At 48.8% G+C, this 14,392-nt stretch overlaps 1 long non-coding RNA gene across 1 annotated transcript; it reads left to right on the top strand.

Annotated features, from left to right (window-relative positions):
* The first annotated feature begins 2,046 nt into the window (after nucleotides 1-2,046).
* On the top strand, nucleotides 2,047-4,453 carry LOC139262396 (uncharacterized). Its single transcript, XR_011592964.1, has 2 exons — nucleotides 2,047-2,430; nucleotides 3,561-4,453. It is a non-coding gene; the product is annotated as an uncharacterized lncRNA (long non-coding RNA).
* The last annotated feature ends 9,939 nt before the right edge of the window (nucleotides 4,454-14,392 follow it).

Below are 14,392 nucleotides of genomic sequence, written 5' to 3'. Positions count from 1 at the left end.
CAACATTCCATTGACTCTGGATCAGTTCCTATGGAATGGAGGGTAGCCAATGTAACCCCACTTTTTAAAAAAGGAGGGAGAGAGAAAACAGGGAATTATAGACCGGTCAGCCTGACATCGGTAGTGGGTAAAATGATGGAATCAATTATTAAGGATGTCATAGCAGCGCATTTGGAAAGAGGGGACATGATAGGTCCAAGTCAGCATGGATTTGTGAAAGGGAAATCATGCTTGACAAATCTTCTGGAATTTTTTGAGGATGTTTCCAGTAGCGTGGACAAGGGAGAACCAGTTGATGTGGTGTATTTGGACTTTCAGAAGGCTTTCGACAAGGTCCCACACAAGAGATTAATGTGCAAAGTTAAAGCACGTGGGATTGGGGGTAGTGTGCTGATGTGGATTGAGAACTGGTTGGCAAACAGGAAGCAAAGAATAGGAGTAAATGGGTACTTTTCAGAATGGCAGGCAGTGACTAGTGGCGTACCGCAAGGTTCTGTGCTGGGGCCCCAGCTGTTTACATTGTACATTAATGATTTAGACGAGGGGATTAAATGTAGGATCTCCAAATTTGCGGATGACACTAAGTTGGGTGGCAGTGTGAGCTGCGAGGAGGATGCTATGAGGCTGCAGAGTGACTTGGATAGGTTAGGTGAGTGGGCAAATGCATGGCAGATGAAGTATAATGTGGATAAATGTAAGGTTATCCACTTTGGTGGTAAAAACAGAGAGACAATTATCTGAATGGTGACAGATTAGGAAAAGGGGAGGTGCAACGAGACCTAGCTGTCATGGTACATCAGTCATTGAAGGTTGGCATGCAGGTACAGCAGGCGGTTAAGAAAGCAAATGGCATGTTGGCCTTCATAGCGAGGGGATTTGAGTACGGGGCAGGGAGGTGTTACTATAGTTGTACAGGGCCTTGGTGAAGTCACACCTGGAGTATTGTGTACAGTTTTGGTCTCCTAACTTGAAGAAGGACATTCTTGCTATTGAGGGATTGCAGCGAAGGTTCACTAGACTGATTCCTGGGATGGTGGGATTGACATATCAAAAAGACTGGATCATGTGGTCTTGTATTCACTGGAGTTCAGAAGAATGAGAGGGGACCTCATAGAAACGTTTAAAATTCTGACGGGTTTAGACAGGTTAGATGCAGGAAGAATGTTCCCAGAACCAGGGGTCACAGTCCAAGAATAAGGGGTAAGCCATTTAGGACCGAGATCAGGAGAAACTTCTTCACCCAGAGAGTGGTGAACCTGTGGAATTCTCTACCACAGAAAGTTGTTGAGGCCAATTCACTAAATATATTCAAAAAGGAGTTAGATGTATTCCTTACTACTAGGGGGATCAAGGGGTATGGCGAGAAAGCAGGAATGGGGTACTGAAGTTGCATGTTTAGCCATGAACTCATTGAATGGTGGTGCAGGCTCAAAGGGCCGAATGGCCTACTCCTGCACCTATTTTCTATGTTTCTATGATTTTATGTTTGTACTGACTGTGTGTGTGTGTGTGTGTTTGCACTGACTGTGTGTGTGTATGTGTGAGAGCTGTTTGCACTGACTGTGTGTGTGTGTTTGCACTGTGTGTGTTTGCACTGACTGTGTGTGTGTGTATGTGTGAGAGCTGTTTGCACTGTGTGTGTGTGTGTGTTTGCACTGACTGTGTGTATGTATGTGTGAGAGCTGTTTGCACTGACTGTGTGTGTGTGTGTGTTTGCACTGACTGTGTGTGTGTGTGTTTGCACTGACTGTGTGTGTGGTGTGTGTGTGTGTTTGCACTGACTGTGTGTATGTATTTGTGTTTGTGTTTGCACTGACTGTGTGTATGTATTTGTGTTTGTGTTTGCACTGACTGTGTGTGGTGTGTGTGTGGCGCGCGCGGACCCTGGAACCTGACCCGCTGGCACGCGGAGGCGCTGTCACTCTCCGTACGTAATGACGCACCGACGCCGGCCCCGCATGCAAATTATCGCCAAAAGGACGTGGCCAAGATTGCGCGGCGCCTGGCCCCGCCCCCCGCTGCAGATTGGTTGCTGCTGCGGCATCGGGTGCCATTCCTGCCGGCTTGTGCCGCCTGCCCGCTTGCCCGTCGGCGTCGACGAACAGTTTACCTCAGAAAATTGGCGTCGGAGCCTGGGGGGCGCGGCCGGCCAGAGGGGGAGGTTGTGCGGCCGCCAGTGTTGGGCGGACCGGCCGGCCGGCCGCTGTGTGCCGCTAATGGCGGAGGGAGCTGAACCTGGCTGGCACGTCTCCTTGGCAACGGCCCGGGATGTCCTGGCGTTACCGAGCCATTCTTTGTTTTGTCTCTTCACTCCCTCTTTATTTTCCTTTTTAAAAAGAATAAATAAAAACTTTTTTTTATCCCCGAGGGGTGCTGCTAAAATAACCCCCCTGTGTGATGATACACAGCCATCTCTGCATGACATGAAGTGTAAGTACCCAAAACAAGCTCTCTGATATATTATGTGGCTGCTGCACTGCAAGAATCTATTTCTCTGCCACCCCCCAACACACCAACTAAGTAAAGTTGCAAACCCAGGAAGGACTGCGGAGGTTTTGAATAGTGTCACTCTTTGTTCATTTTGATTTTCTTTTTTGTTTTGAAGTCCATCCCAAGTCATCCCTCAACTCTTGTGTTTATATATAATCACCAAGCTTTGTCCTTTAAAAACAACCCAGTCTCTCCCCCCCCCCCTTCCCACTTCCCTTTCCCCCACCTCTTCCCCCTCTCCCCTCTGCCCCCCTCCCTCCCTCTCCCCTCTGCCCCCCTCCCTCCCTCTCCCCTCTGCCCCCCTCTTTCCCCCTCCCTCCCTCTTTCCTCCTCCCTCTTCCCCCTCCCTCCCTCTTCCCCCCCTTTCTTCCCCCCCTCCCTCCCTCCCTCTTCCCCCTCCCTCCCTCCCTCTTCCCCCTCCCTCTTCCCCCCCCTCCCTCCCTCTTCCCCCCTCCCCTCCCTCTTCCCCCCCTCCCTCCCTCTTCCCCCCCTCCCTCCCTCTTCCCCCCCTCCCCTCCCTCTTCCCCCCCTCTTCCCCCTCCCTCCCTCCCTCTTCCCCCCCCTCCCTCCCTCTTCCCCCCCTCCCTCCCTCTTCCCCCCTCCCTCCCTCTTCCCCCCCCTCCCTCCCTTCTCCCCCCTCCCCCCCTCCCTCCCTCTTCTCCCCCCCTCCCTCCCTCTTCTCCCCCCTCCCTCCTCCACCCACTTCCCCCCTCGCTTCTTCCTTCCCCCCTCGCTTCTTCCCTCCCCCTCGCCTCTTACCTCCTGTGATATATTCACAGAGCACAGCACACATAGCTTCCTACATGGCATGCAGCTCTGTTGGAAGCCTCCGGAACATGCCTGGTTCTGTTTAATTATTAACTCTATAGTTGCTGTACACAATACGTCCACATCCACAGTGTGGCGCTACAAACATTACAAGCTTGCAGACATTACACTTCTCCCTCCTTAATGAAGAAGTTATTAAAACAACATCATACTGAACTTGCATGTTTATACATAACACAGGATATAGACTTTTTTTTCCATATTTACAAATTTAACTTAACCACTTGTTTTCTGTTTCGAAGAGGATACCTTCGCTCTTGAACAGAACCTTCCAAACATGGTGTCGACTTTAAACTCCTTCGAGGCTCATCCTGAGGAACATCTTCCACGGAATTTCCTTGATTTTCATTTGAACTCACTCTAACTTCAGGCTGTTTGTTTTCCTGACTCGGACTCAGACTTGCATTCTGATTTTCTCTTGGATTTGTTTCCAGTACATTAGATGTAGGATATGCTGCTAGTATATCAAAACTATCTGATGAGTCAGAAATAATTGAATCATTCCTATCTTCAACTCCTTCCGTGTCTGTAAGTAAAATATGATCAATATGAACAAACCTAACCTGTCCATTATTAAACATCTTGACCAAATATGTGCGAGGACCACATATCTTCACCACTCTTCCAAGTAACCACTTTACCTATTTATTGTGATGGTTCTTCACTCTCACCTTCTGGTTTAATTTCAAACTTCTCTCTTTTACTCTACCTCTATCATGATTCTCTTTCTGTCTTAATTGTGTCTCTTCTACGGACTGTACCAAATTTGGTTTTAACAACGAGAATCTGGTTCGTGGCTGTCGTTTGAGAAACAACTCTGCTGGTGTTCTACCAGTAGTTTATGAGGAATATTTCAATATGTAATCAAAAAATTAGCCAATTTGTGATCCAATGACAACTGTTGTTTCTTTGGATTTGGATCTAACATTTGTTTTATGAGGGCACATTTTACAATTTGTACAGTGCACTCTGCTGCACCATTCGAGGCAGGGTGGTATGGTGGAACCTTGGTATGTTTCACACCATTTTTGCTCGTGAATTGTGCAAATTCTTCTGAACGAAATTGTGGTCCATTATCTGAAACAATTTCTTTTGGGAGCCCAAATGAAGAAAATAAACTTTGCAAAATGTCTAATGTTTTACTTGTTATTTTCCACATTGGAAACACCTCAACCCACTTCGAATGGCTATCAATCACAATGAACAATCGTTGTCTTTCTAACTCAGCAAAATCAATATGTAGCCTTTGCCACACCCTGGGAGGCCATTGCCATGGCTGTAATGGTACTGATGTTGGTTGCTTGCTTACCGATTGACATGTCGTACACTGACTCATGATGTACTCTATATCTTTATCAAGACCTGGCCACCATAAATAACTGCGTGCAAAACTCTTGATCAAGCACATTCCCAGGTGCTGGTCATGGAGTTCTGCTAATAATTTGGACCTGATTTTATTTGGTATAACCACTCTTGCACCCCACATGATACAATCTTTATCGACTGATAATTCATTCCTACGAATGAAGAATGGATGAATATCTTTGTCTGTTACCTGGTTTGGCCATCCATTTGCAATATAATCATACACCTTTGACATAACTGGGTCACGTTTGGTTGCTCTACCAATCTCTTCAGCTGTGACTGGCAGTTCATCAGTGTATGAAAAATAGAACACTTCTTCCCTATCGGGTGTAACTTGTGATGGGGAAGGCAATCTAGACATTGCATCAGCATTACTGTGATCAGCTGATCGTCTGTATTCAATATCATATGTATATGCTGACAAAATCAAAGCTCATCTCTGCATTCAGGCTGAAGCTAATGTTGGAACTGGGGACTTAATGGTCCGTAACAATGGTAAACTTACGACCATACAAGTATTTGTGGAACTTCTTGACCCCAAAAATTAATGCCAAAGCTTCCCTTTCAATTTGCATATAATTACTCTCATTGGCACTGAGAGTGCGTGAAGCAAAAGCAATTGGTCTCTCCTCTCCACTACGTGATACATGAGAGATCACTGCCCCAACTCCATACGGAGAGGCATCACATGCTAGCTTAATCTCCTTAGATATGTCATAGTGAACTAACATGGTGCTCTCTACCAATTTGCTTTTACACTCCTTGAATGCAGTGTCGCATTCTTTTGACCACTTCCAATGAACCTATTTTTTCAATAGTTCATTCAGTGGATGTAATACTATAGCCAAATTTGGTAGGAACTTCCCATAATAGTTCAAAAGACCCAAGAATACACGAAGTTCAATGACATTCCTGGGAGTGGGTGCATTTCTGATTGCATCCAGCTTGCCCATGGTTGGATGTAAACCACCTTTGTCTACTCTGTGCCCTAAGTACTCCACTGAGTTTTGAAATAACTCTCACTTACGAGCAGACATTCGTACTCTGTGCTTTTCTAGCCGTTTGAGGACTTCATTCAATATGTTATTATGAATTTGCCTATTTGATGCTGAAATTAGTATGTCATCTAAATAACATACTACCCCTTCAATACCTTGCAAAATCTGGTTCATCACCCCTTGGAATATGGCAGGGGCGGAAGACACTCCAAACGGTAGCCTATTAAATTGATATAGGCCTAGATGAGTATTTATAGTCAAGCATGACTTGGACTCCTCATCTAGTTCAAGCTGTAAGTAGGCATTCGTAAGATCTAGTTTTGAGAAAATCTGACCAGCTGTCAGTGTTGTGAACAATTCTTCTATATTTGGCAATGTATTGGGGGCATTACCCTCTAGAACCTGTTTTACGGTTACTTTATAATCACCACACAATCTTACCTTACCATCAGACTTAGGTACAACAACAATGGGTGTAGCCCAATTACATCGATCTATCTTACAAATAATGTTCTCAGTCTCTAGTCTTTTGAGTTCTTGCTCAACTTTCTCCTTGAGTGCATATGGTACGGAACGTAGCTTGTAGTAAACCGATCTAGCGTCCTTCTGTACCCTGACACTCGCCTTGGATCGGACTGCCCGTTTCGCAGAACACCTTCGGATACTTCTTAATAACCTCATCCGTTGATGCAAATCTCGTTTCCACACGGAAAATTTCATTCCAATCTAGCTTCAGTGATCTCAACCAATTTCTTCCTAGTAGGGCAGGCTTGTCTCATTTTACTACTATTAAAGGCAAGTTCTGAAATTGAGCCTTATATTTCACCGGTACGGTGATACGACCAACCACAGGAATTTTCTCTCCCGAGTAGCCTCGCAGCTCTATCTTGGATTTCTCCAGTTGGAAATCACGCAATTTGTCGCAGTATAGCGACTCCGGTACTACACTCACGGATGCACCCGTGTCGACTTCCATTGGTATCTTGAATCCCGCAACATCTGTGTGGATTTTGATACTTTTTGAATCGCTGTCCGCTAACCTCGTGCTCCTGATGACATGTAACACTAACACCTCCACATCCTGTTGTTATTCCATGCTATCTAGTCTCTGGGGATTTCTACTCATAGCTTTTAACGCTGGACTCAGCTTTGAAAACTGGTTTACCCTTCAGTCGGCATGCCTTCGCAAGATGCCCAGTATTTCAGCAGAAGAAACACTCTACCTTCACGTATGGACAATTTTGAGCAATGTGTTGTCCCAGGCACCTATAGCACGACTTCAACGCTCTTAGAATTTCCAGTTTCTGAGACTTTGGGTCCCCATCGCCTTTTACTTTGAACCTGCAGGTGATTTACCTCGGTTGACTGATGACCGTAATTATTATGAAATTCTCAGGAACATTGTTCAGCCATGCCCATCGACCTCGCTGTCTGACAAGCAAGCTCAAAAGTCAAGTCATCCGTCATCAATAACTTTCTTCTGATCGCATCATTTTTCACCCCACAAACAAAACGGTCCCGCAATGCTGGGTTTTGAAAGTTTCCGAAATGACAGTGAATAGATAGCTTTTTTAATGCTACAATGTAATCACTGATACTTTCATCAGTCTTTTGATTTCGTATACCGAAACGATAGCTTTCAGCAATTTCTAATGGTTTGGGGTGAGAGTGCTGCTCCAGCTTCATTAAAATCTCTTTAAGCGTTGTGTCCTTTGGCTCGTCAGGCACAAGCAGATTTACCAGAGTTTCAAACAATTCCGGACAAGCTTCCGATAAGAAGGTAGCTCACTTCCATTCCAATATCGCCTGATTCTGGATTGCATTGTCTGGAACTTCGATTATGTTATTTGCAGTGAAATACATTTCTAGCCAGTCCACATACGCTTTAAAACGTTCCCGGTTGTGTCTATATTCACCCAAATGTCCCATTACACCTGCGCGTCCTCCCATTTTAATTTCTAGCTGTTCACACAGTGTGCTGTATTTTACCTCAGATTTTGTAGCTTTTTCCGAAGACAGAAGCTTCCAAAGTATCTCTATCGGCTGGCTGAATCCTTCACCAACAAAATTTCAGCTTTAAATCATCCGAAAAATCCCATCTCGCCGCCAAATGTGATATATTCACAGAGCACAGTATAGACAGCTTCTAACATGGCAGGCAGCTCTGTCGGAAGCCTGGTTCTGTTTAATTATTAACTCTATAGTTGCAGCACACAATACGTCCACATCCACAGTGTGGAGCTACAAACATTACAAGCTTACAGACATTACCCCACCCTCCTCTCCTTCCCTCCCCTCTCTTTCTCCCCTCTCCCCACTCTCTTTCCCCCCTCTCTTTTCCCTCTCTTTCCCCCACGCTCTCTTTCCTCCCCTCTCTTTCCTCCCCTCTCTTTCCCCCTCTCTTCCCGCACCCTCCCTCCCCTCTCTCTTTCCCCCCTCCCCTTCTCTCCCGACCTCCTCCCCCTTCTCTCCCCGACCCCCTCCCCCTTCTCTGCCCCGCCCCCTCCCTTTTCTCTGCCCCACCCCCTCCCCTGAACTCACCTTCCACCTTCTCTCCCCCGAACACCCCATTCCCCTTGTCTACACAGAACCACGCCTCCCCTACTCTACTCCGAACCCCGTCTCCCCTCCCCTTCTCTCCCCTGAACCCCGCCCCCTCCCCTTCTCTCTCCCGACTACCCATGCTCTCCCCCGACCCTCCCTCTCTCTCCCCAACCCCCCCTTCTCTCCCCCGACCCCCCTTCTCTCCCCGACCCCTTTCTCTCCCCCGGCCCCCATTCTCTCCCTGACCCCCCATTCTCTCCCCCGACTCCCACTTTTCTCCCCGACCTCCCTTCTCTCACCCGACCACCCCTTCTCTCTCCCGAACCCCCTTTTTTTCCCCAGACCCTCCCTTTCTCCCCTGACCCTCCCTTCCCCTTCTCTATCCAAACTCCGCCTCCGCTCTATCCGAACCATGACTCCTCGCCCCCGATCCCCGCCTCCCCCCCTTCTCTCCCCCAACCATCCCTTCTCTCCCCCTCCCCCTTCTCTCCCCGTTCCCTCCCCATTCTCTGCCCGACCCCCACCCCCGAACTCCCCCTCCGCCTTCTCTCCCCGAACACCCACTTCCCCTTGTCTACCCCAAACCCCGCCTCCCTTACTCTTCCCAAACTCCGCCTTCCCTCCCATTTCTCCCCCCCAACCATCCCTTCACTCCCCCACCCTTCCCCTTCTCTCCCCCGACCTTCACCTTCTCTCCCCCAAAACCCCCTTCCCCTCCCCCGAACACCCACCCCCTTCTCTCCCCTACCCCCGATCTTCCCTCCGACTCCCCTCCCCGACCCCACTTCTCTCCCCGACCCCCCTTCTCTGCCCGACCCCTTCTCTGCTCGACCCCAACTCCTTCTCTCCCCCGAAACCCACTCCCCTCCCCCTTCTCTCCCTGAACCCCACCACACTCCCCTTCTCTCTATGCGACCCCCTCCCCTTCTCTCCCCGACCCCTTCCCCTTCTCTGCCCTACCCCTCCCCTTCTCTCCCCGACCCCCTCCCTCTTCTCTACCTGACCCCCGACCCCCCCCTTCTCAGCTCGACTCTCGTCCACCCTTCTCTCCCCGACCCCACTTCTCTCCACCGACCCGCCCTTCTCTCCCCCGACCCCCCCTTCTCTCACCCGATCCCCCCTTCTCTCACCCGATCCCCCTTCTCTCCCCCAACCTTCCCTCCTTCTCTCCCCCCGACCTTCTCCCAAGCACCTCTCCCCTTCCCCGACCCCCCTCCCCTCCCCAAAGCCCCCTCCCCCGAACCCCCCACCCCTCCCCCTACCCCCTCCACTCCCCTGACCTTCCATCCGACCTCCCCCTCGCCTCCCCGAACCCCTCCCCTCCCTTCCCCGACACCCCCCTCCCCTCCTCCAACTCCCCACTTCTCTCCCCGATCCCCTCCCCTGACCCCCCTTCTCTCCTCCGACCACTCCCCCGTCTCTCCCCATTCCCCTCCCTATCCGAAACCCCCTTCCCCTCCCTGACTCCCCCTCCCCACCCTAACCCCCCCCTCCCTTTCACTCCCTCCAACCCTCCTCCACCCCCTTCTCTCCCCCGAACTTCCCCCGAGCATCCCTCCCCTCCCCGAGCCCCCCCTCGCCTCCCCGAACCCCTCCCCTCCCCTCTCCGAACCCCCTCCCCAACCCCCTTCTCTCCCCTCCCCTTCTCTCCTCCGACCATCCCCACTTCTCTCCCCCACACTCCTCCCTCTTCTCTCCCTCTCCCCCTTCTCTCCCCCTCCCCTTCTCGCCCCCTCCCACTTCTCTCCCCCTTCTCTCCCCGACCCCTCCTTCTCTCCCCCACCTCCCCTGACCCCTCCTTCTCTCCCCGACCCCCCCCCCTTCTCTCGCCCGACCCCGCTTCTACCCCCTCCCCCTTCTCCATCCTCCTCTCATTCGACCCCCTCCCCCCTTTTTATATATTGATTTGTCTTGAATCTTGACATTTTATTGCAGCCCGGGCTCTGGACATTGCAGCCTGAGTTTGGCTGAAGTGCAGAGTGTGGCGAGGCAATGTGACGAGAGCATTTGCCAGAGTTGGAATTATCACTGCTCTTGTCAGAAGTAGCTTCAAACATTTGCAAAACGCGCCCATTTTTAAACGTAACTCTCCCCTCTCTCCTTTAATTTATAATCTATATATAAACTGACCAGATTTAATGAAATATATATTAAAAAAGAGCGCTGCTTTTATTTTTTTCTCCTGAACAGCATGATGTACTTCAGTTCGTTTGTGTGTTTTTCTCTTCCAGTGGATCATTGTGATCAGTACACATTTTCCTCTCTCCAAGCTGCCCATGGTCAACCTTTTTAAACTATAAAGTTTCCCTCTTTATCTGCAGCTCTTACTTTGGCCATTCTCCCCCCACCCCACGCCCCCCATATTACGAAGCGCTGTTTTTCCAATCTAATAAATGTAATTGTATTGCACTGTCATCCTATGCTAACAGTGAGCCGCGTTTTTGCTGAACACAGTCAGTCGTGTACTCAACACTGCAGAGTGTGTGTCCTCATTGGAAATCTCCAATCCAGTGACCATTCTCAGCCCAAAGGGCGTTGTGTGTGTGTGTTTGTTGATGTACAACTTCCCATTGAAACGTATAGTCAACATTTTGAATACTGCATTTATTTTGCGTCCCCAGATTTTGTTGTTGTTGCTGCTCTACCAGAAAATGCAACTTTTGTAGAAAGGGAAAATGCTTTGTGTGTTTGTTTCGCACGGAGATGTACAAATGTCTCGGCCTCGCCCCATGAAGCATGTTTTGGACACACGGGGAGGGGGTTTCCGGATGTAAACCTCGTAATTTCAGCAGATAACCACTTAATCCACGGTGACAGGCATCTGGAGACAACTCCAGAGAAAGCCGAAGCTGTGGATCTGTCACTTGACCTCTGTCAATGAAAAGATGTAGCAGCAATTAACCCAGATTATAAAGTTTACACACAGCTCCGCGATTTACAAAATCCCTTTGAATCTAGTGCATAGCGACGCCTTTCAATCTCCCACCGCTGCAGATATATATTATATCCACACACAAGGCTGCAAAAGTGCATCAACAATGTATCTGCATTTACTGCAGTCCGTTCGAAATAACGCCTGTGCTATCTATAAAGACTGCGAGTGCTTTCTCAGTTTCGTACTTGTCCAAAAATAGAGGCAAGGGATTGTGGGCAGGAGTCTGTGAGTTCTTGCTGGATAATGTAAACCAGATGGTATGTATGGAGGAATTGCCACGAACACCAAACCGTATACAATCACATCACTTGCGCCCACTTCGTAGGCACGGGATCTGATGACCGACCTTAAATTGGTTGCTTGTTTTCAGACGCGTCGAGAGCGCAAATTGGGTTTTTAATGACTCCGCTTTTTAATAAACCTGAACTCGGACGCGCTATAAAGACAGATTCATTATTTCTGTCGTAATGAGTTTTCAAGAGGGTATGTTTGGAAACAAGTCAGTCGGCTGCATGCGTTTACGATAAATCTTAAGGCGTGTTGTTACAAGTAACTGCCCCACACAGCCGAGTGTTTCTGTGCCACTGTTTAATGTAAACACAACCCAAAAGCGCGCTCCAATACTTTCGGCATAATGCCTCTCGAAAGCAACAGTATCTGTTACTTACACATGACACGCGTGCACTTCAGGCCAATTGCATACACGAAATTCAAAATCAACCCACCCTTGTGTAGCGGGGGAAGAATTCAACTACCGGGTTACTGTAGGATTTGAAAATAAATTTGATCGAGAAGTAGTAATTGTTCACTGCACAACTTTTTGCTGTGTATTTTTATTTTTTTAAATTAAATTTCAAAATAAAACTTACCAAGAAAATAGACTTAAATTACACTTTTCCAATAAGAGGTAAAGAAAGACTTGCATTTATATAGCATCGTTCACGACCACTGGACATCCCAAAGTGCTTTACAGCCAATGAAGTACTTTTTGAAATGTCTTCTTAGGTGGTCGCTCGGATCGAGGATGACTTGCTTCCACGCCAAAAAGGGAAGAGTTCAATGAATTCACAGGTGTTTCAATGAAGGACCTAATAGTCTAGGTCCCAAACTACATGTTGAAGGGTGAATTTTTTTAACGTGTGGTGATCGTTGCACACCAGCCACCACACGGGCTTGACAGAGCTAGGTCTTGGTCCAGCAGCAAGGGTTAACCAAGACGACCAGCTCTGCTGTACAGACCGAGTATGCACACACATCGCAGTGTGGGCTGGCCCGTGCTGCCCCTGGGCCTTCGCCTCTTCTGGGCTCCGAACTCACACTTCTCCTGGGCCCCGATCACATCGCTCTGCAATCTCTTACCGCTCCTTCGCCCCGACCTCGCCGCTCCTGCTGTACCTGCCCACGCTGCAATCAGCGACCTGGGTTATGGTGATGTCCAATCTAGTCACCCTCTTCTCATCCGTTACCCTCCCATATTGGCTCGCGCTATACCTTGCAGTGATATGCTCCTTTTATGGTCCCAACCCGCCGCTGATGGTCTCTCGCAGGTCGGGGCCGCCACACTGCTCCCAGGCCACCAGTCGCCGCTCATTTTATGGTTCCTGTAATATATGTGGACTTGTATTTGCTCTGTACAGCCACCAGAAGGCTCATTCCCCGGAGTCCAAAGGGATCCCATAATCCCTTGGGGAGCACAGGTATTTAAGAAGGCTTCACAGGTTGGAGGGACACTCTGGAGACCTGCAATAAAAGACTACGGTCACACTTTACTTTGAGCTCACAGTGTTCAGTTTGATTCTTTCTCCATACACAACAACTGGCGATGAGATACAGATAGCGAACTCAAAGATGCAGAGAACAGTGGGCATCCTGGAGAAATTTTCGGAGGGAGATGATTGGGAAATTTTTGTGGAGCGACTCGACCAATACTTCGTGGCCAACGAGCTAGATGGGGAAGAGAGCGCTGCCAAATGTAGAGTGATACTCCTCACCGTCTGAGGGGCCACATGAAGAATCTGCTCACTCCAGCGAAACCCACAGAGAAATCGTACGACGATTTGTGCACACTGGTCCGAGAGCATTTGAACCCAAAGGAAAGCGTTCTGATGGTGAGGTACCAGTTCTACACCTACGAAAGGTCTGAAGGCCAGGAACTGGCGAGTTATGTTGCTGAGCTGAGACGCCTTGCAGGACATTACAAATTTGAAGAACATTTGGAGCACATGCTCAGAGACTTTTTCGTACTTGGTATTGGCCACGAAACCATACTTCGCAAGATTTTGACTGTAGAGACCCCAACCTTGAGTAAGGCCATAGCGATAGCCCAGGCGTTCATTGCCACCAGTGACAATACTAAGCAAATCTCTCAGCACACAAGTGCTGCTACAAGTACTGTGAACAAAGTGATGTTGTTTTCGAATCGTAACGTACAGGGCAGGTCACACATACCTGCAGCTACACGTCCACAAATGTCTCAGAGTCCACCATCAAGGGTGATGAATGCAAAGCCATTAATACCTTGTTGGCGCTGCGGGTGTGATCATCGTTTCCATTCATGCTGATTCAAAGGATATGTTTGCAACGGCTGTGGAACAATGGGACACCTCCAACGAGTGTGCAGGCGAGCTGCAAAGCCTGTTAAACCTGCAAACCACCATGTTGCAGAGGAGAACAGATCCACAGAGGATCACGATGAACCAGAGCATCAGATAGAGGAGGCAGAGGTACATGGGATGCACACATTCACCACGAATTGTCCCCCGATAATGCTCAATGTTAAACTAAATGGACTCCCGATGTCAATGGAGCTGGACACATGCGCAAGCCAGTCCATCATGGGCAAAAAGACTTTCGAAAGATTGTGGTGCAACAAGGCCTCAAGGCAAGTCTTAACTCCAGTTCTCATGAGACTAAGAACTTACACTAAAAAACTGATTCCTGTAATCGGCAGTGCTACCGTAAAGGACTCCTACACTGGGTGGTACGGAGTGATGGTCCCACGCTGCTCGGCAAGAGCTGGCTGGGAAAGATATGCTGTAACTGGGACGACGTCCGAGCGCTATCGCCCGCTGACGACACTTCGTGTGCCCAGGTCTTCAACAAATTTCCTTCGCTGTTCGAACCAGGCATCGGGAAATTCCAAGGAGCAAAAGCGCAGATCCACCTAATTCCAGGGGCGCGACCCATCCATCACAAGGCGAAAGCAGTACCGTACATGATGAGAGAAAGGGTA

Source organism: Pristiophorus japonicus, chromosome 4, assembly GCF_044704955.1.
Source record: "Pristiophorus japonicus isolate sPriJap1 chromosome 4, sPriJap1.hap1, whole genome shotgun sequence".
In the NCBI taxonomy this organism is placed as follows: domain Eukaryota; kingdom Metazoa; phylum Chordata; class Chondrichthyes; family Pristiophoridae; genus Pristiophorus; species Pristiophorus japonicus.
The sequence above is the reverse complement of the archived record's forward strand: the minus strand, read 5'-3'. Positions and strand labels throughout refer to the sequence as shown.